This window comes from Piliocolobus tephrosceles, chromosome 7, assembly GCF_002776525.5.
Source record: "Piliocolobus tephrosceles isolate RC106 chromosome 7, ASM277652v3, whole genome shotgun sequence".
Taxonomy (NCBI): Eukaryota; Metazoa; Chordata; class Mammalia; order Primates; family Cercopithecidae; genus Piliocolobus; species Piliocolobus tephrosceles.
The window spans coordinates 129,132,232-129,145,722 of NC_045440.1; positions in this window are offsets into that span (position 1 = coordinate 129,132,232).

The following is a 13,491-nucleotide window of genomic DNA, read 5'->3' on the forward strand; positions in this document are numbered from 1 at the left end:
TTTTTTTTAATTTTGTGGCCGGGCGCGGTGGCTCAAGTCTGTAATCCCAGCACTTTGGGAGGCCGAGATGGGTGGATCACGAGGTCAGGAGATCGAGACCATCCTGGCTCATATGGTGAAACCCCGTCTCTACTAAAAAATACAAAAAACTAGCCGGGCGACGAGGCGGGCGCCTGTAGTCCCAGCTACTGGGGAGGCTGAGACAGGAGAATGGCCTAAACCCGGGAGGCGGAGCTTGCAGTGAGCTGAGATCCGGCCACTGCACTCCAGCCTGGGCTGCAGAGTAAGACTCCGTCTCAAAAAAAAGAAAAAAAAAAAAAAAATTTTGTAGTCTAGATCTTGCTATGTTGCCCAGGCTGGTCCTGAACTCCTGGGCTCAAGAAATCCTTCTGCCTTGGCCTCCCAAAGTGCTGGGATTATAGGTAAGAGCCACTGTGCCCAGCCTGGTCCCTGTTTTAAACTACTCTGTTTTTTAAAAAATCTGTTCTATTTCCTTCATCTTATTTTGGCTGAGTAGGTGATACTTTCCCCCCAGTAGTTTCACTATAAATCACTTCCAAATCTGTAATTGCAATATTATTTCTCTCATATTTTCTTAAAAATTTCAGTGTTTTTTCCTAATAGAATTAGAAAGTCCTCTTTCCCATTGCTCAGTTTTCCTGGCAACACAATGAATCTGAAAACAGAATGCCACTGAACTCCGGCCTTCAAAAGTCTGTTATCCAGAATCTTTACATTTTGTAAATTAGCCCTGAACTTTGTATACTTTGAAGGTGTATTCTGGTTGATACAGTGTAGTTATTTCTTATGTTCTGAATTTCAAATCATGTTCAGGGTCTTAAGCTGACATAGCCTTGTATCCTGTCTCATATTGATCCCAGATGTCCCCTCATGTATTATCTGTGGTGATGAAGTTTTCTGTCATTTAATACCAACATTATCTGTCCTACCATTTGGCTTGATGTGTGAGCTCTCAGCAAATTTTGTGAAGAATGATTACACAGGCTTTTAAATAATTACAGGTATCGTGAAAGAAACCACAGTTTAACACACTTAAGACATCAAAAGCCTATAGAGAGTAAGGTTTTTAATTTTTAAAATTTTTAGTGAAAGAGGCAAAGTGCTGATGGGAATTAAAAGCAAACAAACAAACAAACAAACAAAAAACATGGCTGGGCACGGTGGCTCACGCCTGTAATCCCAGCATTTTAGGAGGCTGAGACAGGTGGATCATGAGGTCAGGAGTTCGAGACCAGCCTGGCCAACATGGTGAAACCTCGTCTCTACTAAAAATACAAAAATTAGCGGGGTGTGGTGGCGGGCGCCTGCAATCCTAGCTATTCAGGAGAGGCTGAGGCAGGAGAATTGCTTGAACTTGGGAGGCGGAGGTTGCAGTGAGCCAAGATTGGGTCACTGCACTCCAGACTGGGTGACAGAGCAAGACTCCATCTCGAGAAAAACAAAACAAAACAAAACAAAACAAAAAAACAACCAAACATATGGTGGAACGATTAGTGGGCAGCACCCTGGCCTGTTGAAATGTCATCATCAGTTGACTTAGGTTGATGTGCTCATAGTTTTTATTTGTTACAGTGATGAAAAAGTAGATTAACAACATCATGAATCAAATAAAACAGTGATGTACATTTCTCAATTTGGAACTGATTTCATGTAACAACATGGTTACATTTGTTATTTACTATGTGCCAGAAACTGGACTAGACTCTTGCCTGGATTATCACATTTAATCCTCACTATAGCCCTACGAGATAGGCACTTCGATTGTTCCCAGTCATCTGTACTTTAGAGACCTTCTGTATCTTCCCCAAGGTCACAGAGTTAGCACATGTGGAGCTGGTATGTGTGTTTTGGATGGGTGCACCTCTTCCTTCCTTTGAAAAAATATGGTTGAGGGAGAGAGTTGAGCAGGGAACAGGGAACTTTCAACTCTAAATGGACTCTCCACTGCATTCTGTTAGGCCCTCAATCTGCTCCTTCTTTTGCAAAGATTAAAAAAGCCAGAAGAAAAAGTTCCAGCTTGATTTTAAGGGTAAAGAAGAAGTGGGGGCAGAAGTGGAGTTATAAGGCCACCACCAGTGAGTTACACCCAGGCCAGCCAGCCTGATGGGAAGCGAAGACAAAGGGAGAAGACGACATTGGAGGCTGGGCGTGGTGGCTCACACCTGTAATCCCAGCACTTTGGGAGGCTGAGGCGGATGGATCACTGGAGGTCAGGAGTTCGAGACCAGCCTGGCCAAAATGGTGAAACCTCGTCTCTACTAAAAATACAAAAAATTAGCCGGGCATGGTGGCGCACACCTGTAATCCCAGCTACTTGGGAGGCTGAGAAGGAGAATCGCTTGAACCTGGGAGGTGGAGATTGCAGTGAGATGAGATTGTGCAACTGCATTCCAGGGTTTGGACAAGCTTAGAGATTTTATTTTAGTTTTTATTTTTATGTATTTGGGAGGTACGAGTGCAGGTTTCTTACATGCATATATTGAGTAATGGTGAAGTCTGGGCTTTTACTGTACCAATCACCTGAAAAGTGAATATTGTACCCAATAGACAATTTTTCAATCCTTCCCCCTCTCCTACCCTCCTACCTTTTGGAGTCTCCAATGTCTATTATTCTACTGTATGTCCACGTGTGTATCCATTGTTTAGCTCCCACTTATAAGTGAGAACAATGTGGTATTTGACTTTCTGTTTCTGAGTTATTTCATGTAGGATAATAGCCTCCAGTTCCATCCATGCTGATCTCATTCTTTTTTATGGCTGAATAGTATTCCATGGTATATATACACCACCATTTCTTTATCCAGGTCTCCTGATGCACACTTAGGAGATTCCATATCTTTGCTATTGTGAATAGTGCTGTCATAAACATGCGGGTGCAGGTGTCTTTTTGATATATTGCTTTTTTCCCCTTTGGGTACATAGTAGTGGGATTGTTGGATGGAATGGTAGTTCTATTTTTAGTTCGTTGAGAAATCTCATACTGTTTTCCATGAAGGTTATACTAATTTACATTCTCACCAATAGTGTACAAGCATTCCCCTTTTTTCTTCATCCTTGCCAACATCTGATATTTTTAGACTTTTAAATAATAGGTATTCTGATGGTATAAGATGGTATCACATTGTGGTTTTAATTTGCGTTTCAAGCTGAGAGATTTTCAAAGCTGATTTAGAGAATTGGCTAACTTAGGACTTACTAGTACAGTACTTGGTCAGGTTCTGGAAATGTGGTGCGTCTTGAGTGGGGAGAGAACATCCAAGGAAGGTGCTTTAAGGGCAAGATGCTGATCAGGGGCTTGCTGCTTTAAAGGAAATCTGGTGTGTACTAGAGTTTTTCTGTGACTAATACCATTCACCAGTTCATGACCACTCTGCCAAGTACCCCATAACCACACTGCTGAATGACTACTGTCATAAACCCCACTTCCTAATTTGCAGACGAGAAATCTAAGACTCAGAAAGCTAAGTGATTTGCCCAAATTCACAGAGCTAAGAAGTGAGAGATTCAGGATCTGACGACAATGCAGGAGAAATCCCTGTGATTCACAGGGGTGCATCTTGGTTCAATTCTCTGGTGACCCGTGATGGGCCAACAGGTTTAGACCTCTGGAGGGTTCAAAAGCACTTCGACATCTGTTACTACATTTAATCCAGGTAAGTCTGTGCTGTGGGTCTTTTTATTGATCCCATTTTACAGATGAAGAATTGGAGGCTAAAGTTCCTTTGTGGTCCATCTTTCTGTGAGTTGAGATATCCAAGCCATGCTCAAACAAGTATAGCAAATAAATATGGTTAAGAGCAGATAACCCAAGGCTGACTTGGAACCCTGATTTTCCCACTCCCGGCTGTATGGCTGGAAAAGAGGTAAGTGGGGAAGACAGGACTTGAGAAGAGAGTGAAGCACTTTCTAAGCAGAGAGAAAGAAGGCCTGCCTAAAACAGTGAGGGGGCAGTAGGGGCCCGTGGTGAGGAACAAGGGTCTTGGAATCATTTATTTGCACTTCTTCTTGCCTCTTATTCATTTGTGACCTTGGGCCTCTTGGAATCCCAGATGCCTAAAACTGGGCCAATAAAACCTATCTCAGAGGGCAGTGGTTATGAGCATCAAGTGAAATAAAGTGCTCAGCCCAGCACTCAGCTGTGGTCCAAGTCCTACCATGGAAGGCATCATCTGTGTAGAGCCTGGGCTGGCCCAAGGGGCTGGCCTGGGTGAGAGTCTGAAGCCACTGGAGTCTGGGAAGTCCAGCGGTGCCTCAGGGACAGCTCCTGGGTCAGGGGTGATGAGATCCAAATGACCTCTCAGGAGCCACATCTGGGCTGGGGTCACTGAGCCTGGGGCACACTGTCCGAATGTTATCCGCGGCCAAGGCTTCACTCCCGGGGCCCACGGACACAGGGCTCTTGGTGTCCCTTCCTTAGGAGCTGTCTTCACTCTGGGAAGGACAGGCTTTGCCCTTTGCGGGGCCCAGTGCAAAATGAAAATGTGAGGCCCCTTGTTAAAAAATTATTAAGAAATTCATGATGATTATAGCAGAACATTAAACCCAGCGTGAGGCCTTTCTAAGCAGGGATTCTGTGCAACTGACCAGGTCACAAAGCCATAAAGCTGGCCCTACACTTGGTCACACCGTCTCTTTCTGGACATCTGAATAAACTCCAAACACCTCATTCAACGGTGTGGGTAGTCTGGTTCACACAGCAAACAACTAGGGTTTGGAAACATCCATTCTTTAACATATTCTCTCTGAAAGCATTTATTAAATGGGTTGGGAGGCATTGGCAAGATCAATACTTTCTTCAAGAAGTTCAAGGTCTAGTGGGAGAGACAAACACATATAAACACACACAATAACTAGCATGTTAATAATTCTACTCATTTAGCCAGCAAACAGTTATCACTACCTAGCATGGGCCAGGCAGTGTGCTGGGGATCAGAGACACACACATGAATCAAATACTGTTAAGAGCACAGGATTTGAGGCCGAGCTGTCGGGGGTAGAATCCTGATTCTACCATTTACTGCCTATATGAGCCTAGGCAAGTGACTTCACCTCTCTGGGACTCAGTTTCCTCATCTGTAAAATGGGAATAATAATAGCACTGTCCTCACAGGGCTGTTCTGTTGGAGTAGAAATGAGTTAATCCTTATAGTAAAAGAGCTAATACGAGAAGATTTTTAGAATAGTGCCTGGCATATAGGGTGTGCTATGTAAATTGTTGTTTCTTCAAGGAATTAAAAGTCTACTGTCAGATAAAGACATAACATACACCCAATGACACAGTTACTATTATTACTATCTTTTAAAGACTTTCGTGTTTTTAAAGACGGAGTCTTGCTCTGTTGTATTTTTAGTAGAGACAGGATTTCACGATAAAAATAAAAATAAAAATAAAAGAGAGATTGGGTTTCACCATGTTGGCCAGGCTGGGCTTGAACTCCTGACCTCAAGTGATCTGCCCCCCTCAGCCTCTCAAAGTGCTAGGATTACAGGCATGAGCCACCGCATCCAGCCACAATTATTAGCTAATCATGTGAACCATGTCCCACACTTTGCGTGTGGCACTGGGGGATCCAGAGAAGAGCGGGATGTTGTCTCTTTCCTTCCCAGGGCTGCGGGTGCAGCGCAGCCCAGCAGGACCCCGTTAGGATCAAACTTCCATTTCAAAATACGTTCTTCTTACTTCTCTATTTTGTGCTCTGTTGAATGACTTGGGGTGAACAGATGGGCCGTGGAGGAGTTTACAAGGTACTCAGTGCAACACAAAGTGCCACCCACTGGCCAGGGAGAAGGAGAGGGGCGAGCGGAGGATGGAATAGTTTCCCCTTTTCATCAGGGACCTCGCTGTCATGTGGAGTAGACATAGCTTTCAGGCTCTGGCAGCACGCATGGCAAGACCGAGCAGAGCAGAGCCCCATATTTGGCCGGGGAGAAATTCACTCCATCACACACCCTCTGACTCACCTCCCAACCCAGCACCCTGGGGCTGAGCTCACAGGCCTCTGACTCAGGCACCATGGAGCAGCCTCCTTGGGGAGGGAAAGGGGAGGAGGCTGTCCCGGTGCCCCTCCTTTGGCCTCCCCCTCCTCCTCAGCCTCTGCACTTCACAGTCTGAGCTCTTTGCTACCTCCCCCATCTTCCCCTGGACCCCTTTCCACAGAGCACTACCACCCACCCACGTCCAGACGCCAATTCTGCAAGGGCTGACTTTTTCACGGAGACATTCGTCCTGGCCTCTTCTCACAAACAGAGCCAGGATGTGCTGGGATTTGGATGGGTGGGTGAAATTGCTCATTAGGGGAGGCAGTGCTGTGCAGTGGAAAGAAACAGAGATGTGGGTGCTTTTCCTGGCTCTGTGTGACCTTGGGCTGCTCCTCTCTGGGCCTCTGCTGCTAGAAGTGTTGAGGAGTTTCCAAGGACACAGGCGCTGTCCAGGCCAGCCAGTGAGGCTGGGAAGAGCACATGCTGATGAGGAGCTGTCTTTTGGCCCCTTGCCTCTTGATGTGTGGTCCTGGGAAGGGTAGCACAGGCATCAGCTTGGAACTTGTTAGAAATCAGAATCTCGGGCTGCACCCTGACCCACTGAATCAGAATCTGCATTCTAACAAGATGTGTGGATGATTCCTGTGAACACTGAAGTTGGAGAAGCCCTGCAAACTCGGCTGCACGTTGTAATCTGGGGAGTTTTAAAATATTGTGATGTCTGAGACCCACTCCCAAAGATTCTGATTTCACTGGGCTGAGGTGTGTCCCGGGCACCTTCAAAGCTTCCCAGGTGATTCAAAGGTGCAGGAAAGGTGGGGAAGGCTTGCCCTAGTGAGTCAGGATGATGTTGATGTTCTGGGTTCCACACTCAAATGCACACAGTGTCCGGTCAGGTGCAGAGATGAGCCAAACAGGCTGGGGTCAGTGCATGTGAACACACGGTATGAAGGGAGGGGGCTGCAGAGGATGGAGGACTGTTGCCAGCATGACAGAGACCAGTGGCTACTGAGCTGCCACTGATTGTCCCCGTGCCTGAATGCACAGATCAGATCACCCAACTTTTCAAGAAATGCCAAAAATACAGCTGTTAGCTTGATGCCTTCTGATTTTAAAATGTTGGCTCTATTTTTTTTCAAAATACAGTGTGGGCTAAACAGAAAGCTGGATGTGGCCCAAGACTTGCTGGTTTGTAATGTCTGTCCAGCCAGGGTGACCAACTGTTTCAGTTTGTCTGGGACTGTCCTGGCTTTAGCGCTGAAAGTCCTGTATCCTGGGCCAATCAGGATATAGGTCTTGATGCAGTGTAGCTTAATTTATTTAGGAGACTTGATTTTGGAGTTCCCTCTCCCAGGTTTGAATCAGGGCTCTGTCACTTACTTGGTCTGCAATCTTGGTCACCTCACTTAATCTCTATATGCCCTAGTTCATTCATTAGTCAAATGGGGATAATAAAAGTATCTACCGCTTAGGCTTGTGTTAAGAATTAAGTGGATTTCTATACATAAAGTGCTTAGAACAGTACCTGGTGTTCAGCAGATGTTATGTGAATGTTAGCTATTATTATTTGGTCTTAAAATCAGAGGACTGAGCAGGAGAGAGTAAATGCTCAGTGTAAAACCATCTAACTTCACCAACTTAAAAGTCTATCAGAGATTGTGCAGTGAAGAGATACAGGTGAGAGGTAAGGATACAAAAGACCTGGGCTTACAGTCCAGCTCTGCCACTTATGAACTGTGTGACTTTAGGCAAGTCCCTTAACTTCTCTGTGCTTCATTGCCTCTGTTTTAAGTTGCAATAACCACAACTACCTTCAGGACTTTGGTGAGGACAAATGAGGTGATGTGGGTGAATGTGGGGGCACGCCTGGGAGAGGAGGGTTTCTGGTAGTGCATTGATGCTGCCTCTTCATGCCTTAGGAATGTCCAAAAAGAAAAGTTCAGGCTGATTTTTAAGGAGTGGCTTCATTGTCAAGATATATGAATGCTTCAAGAAATTTAATCAATCACTTATTACTACATGTTGTGTCATTTCATAAGGAAGTCCAATATGTATTGTGCCAGGGTGAGCTTTGGCCGTTCCTGTGGTCAGAAAGCTAAAGCCCTTATAATGTTCTTATTAGTGTCTGCTGTCCTTCTCAACAGTCAGCCCTCAATTTTGATCTACTTTTCATTTTAAAAAATGGTCCTTTGCAAATCGTTAGTTGTGATTTTTCTGCAGGATTTTTACCTTTTTATTTTTCCATTTGAAAAATCATATCACAGTTGAGCACTTTGTTTAGGAGCCATGTGACTAATATAATTTGTATTTGTTAACTATTGTTGTGTAATGAACCATAAACTACCTAAAACTTAGTGGCCTGAAATAACAGCTACCTCTTTAGTCCTTGATTCTGCTGGACAGCTCTCTGGTCTATGCTGGGCTTGGATGATCTTGGCTGGGACTGCTCATGTGTCTGCAGTTGGCTCAGGGGTGTCTGATCTCAGATAGCCTTACTTGCATGTCTGGGGATTGGCTGGTTGTAGGCTCTTGGTGGGAGTAGACCACATGTTTCTTATCATCCAGCAGGCTAACCTGGGCTGTTCACATGGTGGCAGGGTTCTGAGACCCCCAATGGTCATGTACTCTCCAAGCCCATAATTTGGTCTTGTTTGTGGCTTTTCCATTGGCCAAAACAAGTCATAGGGCCAAGCCCAGGGAGTATTGGGAAGGTACCTCCAAAGAGAGGTGAACAGATTAGGGCAATGACTGAAGTTATTCTACGACATGATTTTCAATGAAGAAAATACCAAGTTATGTAGTTAATGGCTACATTTTCTCAACCTGTTGACTGGAGACAAATTCTTTAAAATATCCATGAATTGACTGTCACGGTCACAATAATCAATTAAAATGTTCACTTTTTTCTTGTTTTACATTCAAATTTTGTGGCTTTCTCCAGATTTTAAGAAAATCAGCCTTCCTGTAAAAAGTTTGTTAGAGAGAAGTATGCCTTAGGAAGGATGAATTCTTTATAATCTTGCCATTCCAGAGATACTACCTGTTAACAGCTTCGTATATATCATTTCAGTTTCTTCACCTATGTATATCCTAATTAGTAAATTACGTATGTAATTTCTTTTACAGGAATTATTTTATTCAATAGTTATTTATTGGATGCCAACTATGTACTGAGGGGTACATACTGGAGAACAAGACAACAGAGCCCCTGCTTGCTGAAATGAGATCCTATGATAAATATTAAAAGCAGTTTCCCCTCCTTTTCTTAATATATGTTGATATCAGTCCTTGTGAGTGTAACTATCACCATTGAATGTCTCATTTGTGGCAGACACTGGGATAAGGAGTTTTCTTTCATCATTTCATCCCAGTACTCACTAGAACCCTATGAAGAATGTACTTTCATTATTCTTGTTTTATGGGAGAGGATATTAGGCATAGATAAGGAACATGAGGCAGCTAGTTAGTGGTGAAGACAGGATCTGAACCAGATCTAACATCTGACTCCAAAACTCACAATCCTAACCACTTTGGCAAATTGACTCTTGGTTCAGATAGATCCACTTTTTCCTTTATAGTGGTTGTGTAGTATTTCATTAGGAAAGCATATTAAACAATAAGTATTCAAGGTATGTGTTTCCTTATACTTAAACTACTATCTACCTTTCCATATTGTCCCAAGTGCTTGATGTGTTTTGTTCTTTACGCCACCTAATCTCTTTTGCTTCCTTGTTTGTGATTAACTTCTATTCATCCCTCAAAACCCACTGCAGATAACACTTCTGTCCAAAAGCCTCCTTCAATCCATGATCTATATTAAGTACCTTCCTTCATGGTTCCACAGTTTTCAGGGCTTTCCTCAATCATGGCACTAATTTTTTTTTTTCCCCTGAGATGGAGTCTTGCTCTGTCACCCAGGCTGGAGTATAGTGGTGCATCTTGGTTCACTACAACCTCCACCTCCTGGGTTCAAGCGATTCTCCTGCATGGCACTCATTTTTGCTGTTGTGAACATTTATCTGGCTGACTCTTCCACTTGGTGATGGGCTATCGGAAGGTAAGTCTCGGTCTTATTTTCTTTTGTGGACATACATAATCTCAGCACCTGGCACTTGCTTGGGGCATGAGAAACCCTTATTCATTAGTTGAATCATTAATAAGTGGACTTAACATTTATGACACAAATTTTATTAAAATTCATTAATAGAGCTAAGTTATTGGTGAATAAACCTGTAAATTAATTTTTTAATAGGCAGGTTCTCACACTGTTGCCTAGGCTGGAGTTTGGTGGTACCATTATAGCTCACTGCAGCCTCAAACTCCTGGACTCAGGCTATCCTCCTACCTCAGCCTCCCGAGCTGCTAGGACTATCCTTGTGCTCCGCCATGCTGGGCTGATTTTTTTATTTTTAATTTTTTTGTAGAGATCGGGTCTTGCTATGTTGTCTAGGTTGGTCTTGAGCTCTTGACATTGAGTGATTCTCCTGCCTCAGCCTCCCAAAGAGCTGGAATTACAGGTTTGAGCTACCATGCCCAGCCTAACTTTTTATTATGGAAAGAACACATGCACATGGTAAAACTTCAAAAGCAAAGGACATGCCAATGAAGAGTAATGTTTTTCCATTTCACACCCCAATTCTACTTCCCACAAGTAATTACCTTCAGTAGTTTTTTTATGTATCATTTTCCTAATTTCCCATGTATCTAATCCACACACTATCACAAATGGCGGCATACTGTAACATTGTTCTGCAGCCTAACTTTTACACTTACCTGTCTTGGATGTCTTTCCACATCAGTAAAACTGGTGTACTTTTAAAAAGTAGTCACATGGTATTCAATTGTAGGAACGGTGCCATTTTTAGATTAGTTGACTCTCATGAATGGGCTTTTCATTTGTTTCTAAACTTTCTTTGTTGCTTTTTTTTTTTTTTAAGACAAGGTCTCACTCTGTTGCCCAGGCGGGCGTTCAGTGGCGCAATCGTGGCTCACTGCAGCCTCGACCTTCAAGGCTCATGTGCTCCTCTCATCTCAGCCTTCTGTGTGGCTGGGACTACAGACAGGCATCACCACGCCCAGCTAATTTTTTTGTAGGAAGGGTTTTCACCGTGTTGCCCAGGCTGATCTTGAACTCCTGGATTCAAGCAATCCAATCTGCCTACCTTGGCCTCCCAAAATGCTGGGATTACAGGTGTGAGCCACTGCGCCCTGCCTCTTTGTTGCTTTTTACTGGTAACAACATTTGCTACAGTGAACATTGTTGTATTTCATTTTGCTTTCATATTTGAGTATCTCTAGGAGAAATTCCTAGAAATAGAATAGTTTTAAAAAATGACTCTGCTCCAAAATTAATAGGAGGAAAAGGGTATAGAAAAGGAATTGCACCGAGTGCCAATACCTGAGTTCCGTTCCTGAAGTTTTCATTTGCCCTTGCAGAGGACATACGAATTTCAGCTGCCAGCATCTGAATCCCATTCCAAATTTGGAGGGTCGTGTGATGATTGCTATGAGCAAGGCCCTGCTACAAAAGATAAAAGGGCTTTAATTTACCCCATGAAGGACAACTTTTATTATTATTATTATTATTATTTTTGAGACGGATTGTTGCCCAGGCTGGAGTGCAATGGCGCGATCTTGGCTCACTGCAACCTCCACTCCCTGGGTTCAAGCGATTTTCCTGCCTCAGCCTCCCAAGTAGCTGGGATTACACCTGGCTCATTTTGTATTTTTAGTAGACATAGGGTTTCAACTTGTTGGTCAGGCTGGTCTCAAACTCCTGACCTCAAGTGATTCTCCTGCCTCGGCCTCCCAAAGTGTTGGGATTGCAGGCGTGAGCCACTGAGCCCAGCCAGACAACTTATTTTAACTAAACTCTTAGCTTCCTTGCTTTGGCTGGAATTAAATCATCAAGTGCTGGTCAGAAACTTAGACTAGCAGTTGATGACATCCTAGGCATTCCTGGAATATGATTAGCAAATCAAAACCATGGCAGTCATGGTGCCCAAAATGAGCATGTCCAGTTGTAGACACCACACACACACACACACACACACACACAGCCTTGGTGAATAAGAAGTGGGGAAATATATTTGTTATTGCTCAACTAGTGCAGTTTGTTTGTTAGACATGATCTTTCAAAACATGAGGTCCAAAGGGAAAAATTATGAAAGGGCCCTGGAGAATAAAAAGTGTGGGAATCATTGCTGTGGTCCAGCTGTCTGATGGAAGACTTGATTCTTAGTATCTCCACCAAATGATCAGCCCCTGTTTGCCTCTCCTAGTGACAGGGAACTCACTACTCTCTGATGCAGAGTAGATGCCTCACCTGGGTTCAACGCCTTCTGTAGTTTTCCTTTGCCCAGTGGAGTGTGGGTAGATGTGATTTCCCACATTTCCAGGTCTGGCTGTGCACACCAGAAAATACCCCTGACTCTCATTCCCTTGGCACAATCTTCCAGGCTATCCCCATTTCTCGTGGCTAGATGTTTCCAGGTTGACTTTGAAGTCACATAATGGGAGACACAGCACCAAGCAAATTAGGTCCCTGGGTCACCCTTTTCCAGCAGATCCCCTTCACCAGAAACAAGAGGCATGAGATGAGAAATACAGCTTTTCTAGTGTTAAGACTCTGAGATTTTGGGGTTGTTTGTAACAGCTGTCAGCAATAATTATCCTGAGGGGCCAAAAACAACACTCATTCCTTCTCCTGGGTTCAGAACCTACAGAGAACTGAAGATAGAAATGAAGATAGAAATAAATGATGTTTTTAAGGATAAAAGTTGGGTTGGAGAATGTGCACAGGTGTGGCCACAACAATGGCCTTCATAATACTGCCCCCTGGAGTTAGACAGACTCGTCCATCCCATCATTGGCAACTCTGTACATTTCCAGAGTTCCTTCTTATGGTCATGCTCTTATAGATATATCCTAAAGCAGTTCCTAAAAAGAGCAGACTTATTTGTTTTTTCTCCTGAACTCATTGATCACATAAGTGAATCCACCTCTGATGAGGAAGGAGCCTAGTGAGGAAGCAAGGCAGGAAGTGTTACCCTGGATAAGGTCCCTCTGCATGGAAATAGGAGAGACAGGAAGTGTTACCCTAGATAAGGTCCCACCTCATGGAAACAAGAGGCCAGGAAACCAAGATTCTCACCCAAGATTCCTTTCAGACATGAGAGTTACTGAGTTCCTGTGAGTATAAGCTCCTCGAAGACAGGAGCCATATTCTCCTCCTTGTGCCTTTCTCATAGCACCTAGCACAATGCTAGGCACAGAGACAGTGCTGAGTCAATGCTTGCCTATTGACCAGTGACACCTCATGAGCATATATGACATTTCCCCCACTGGGTCACTTCAGAAGGAGGAGAAATTGCTGTGGTCTGACCCCTAACACTGCCAGTCCTTGCCTAACCCAACAACTTGGGAGTGTGAAAGGCCAAGCTAATGACCCAATCCTTCCTTGGGGAGATACCAGTCCTCTCCTTCTGCCCA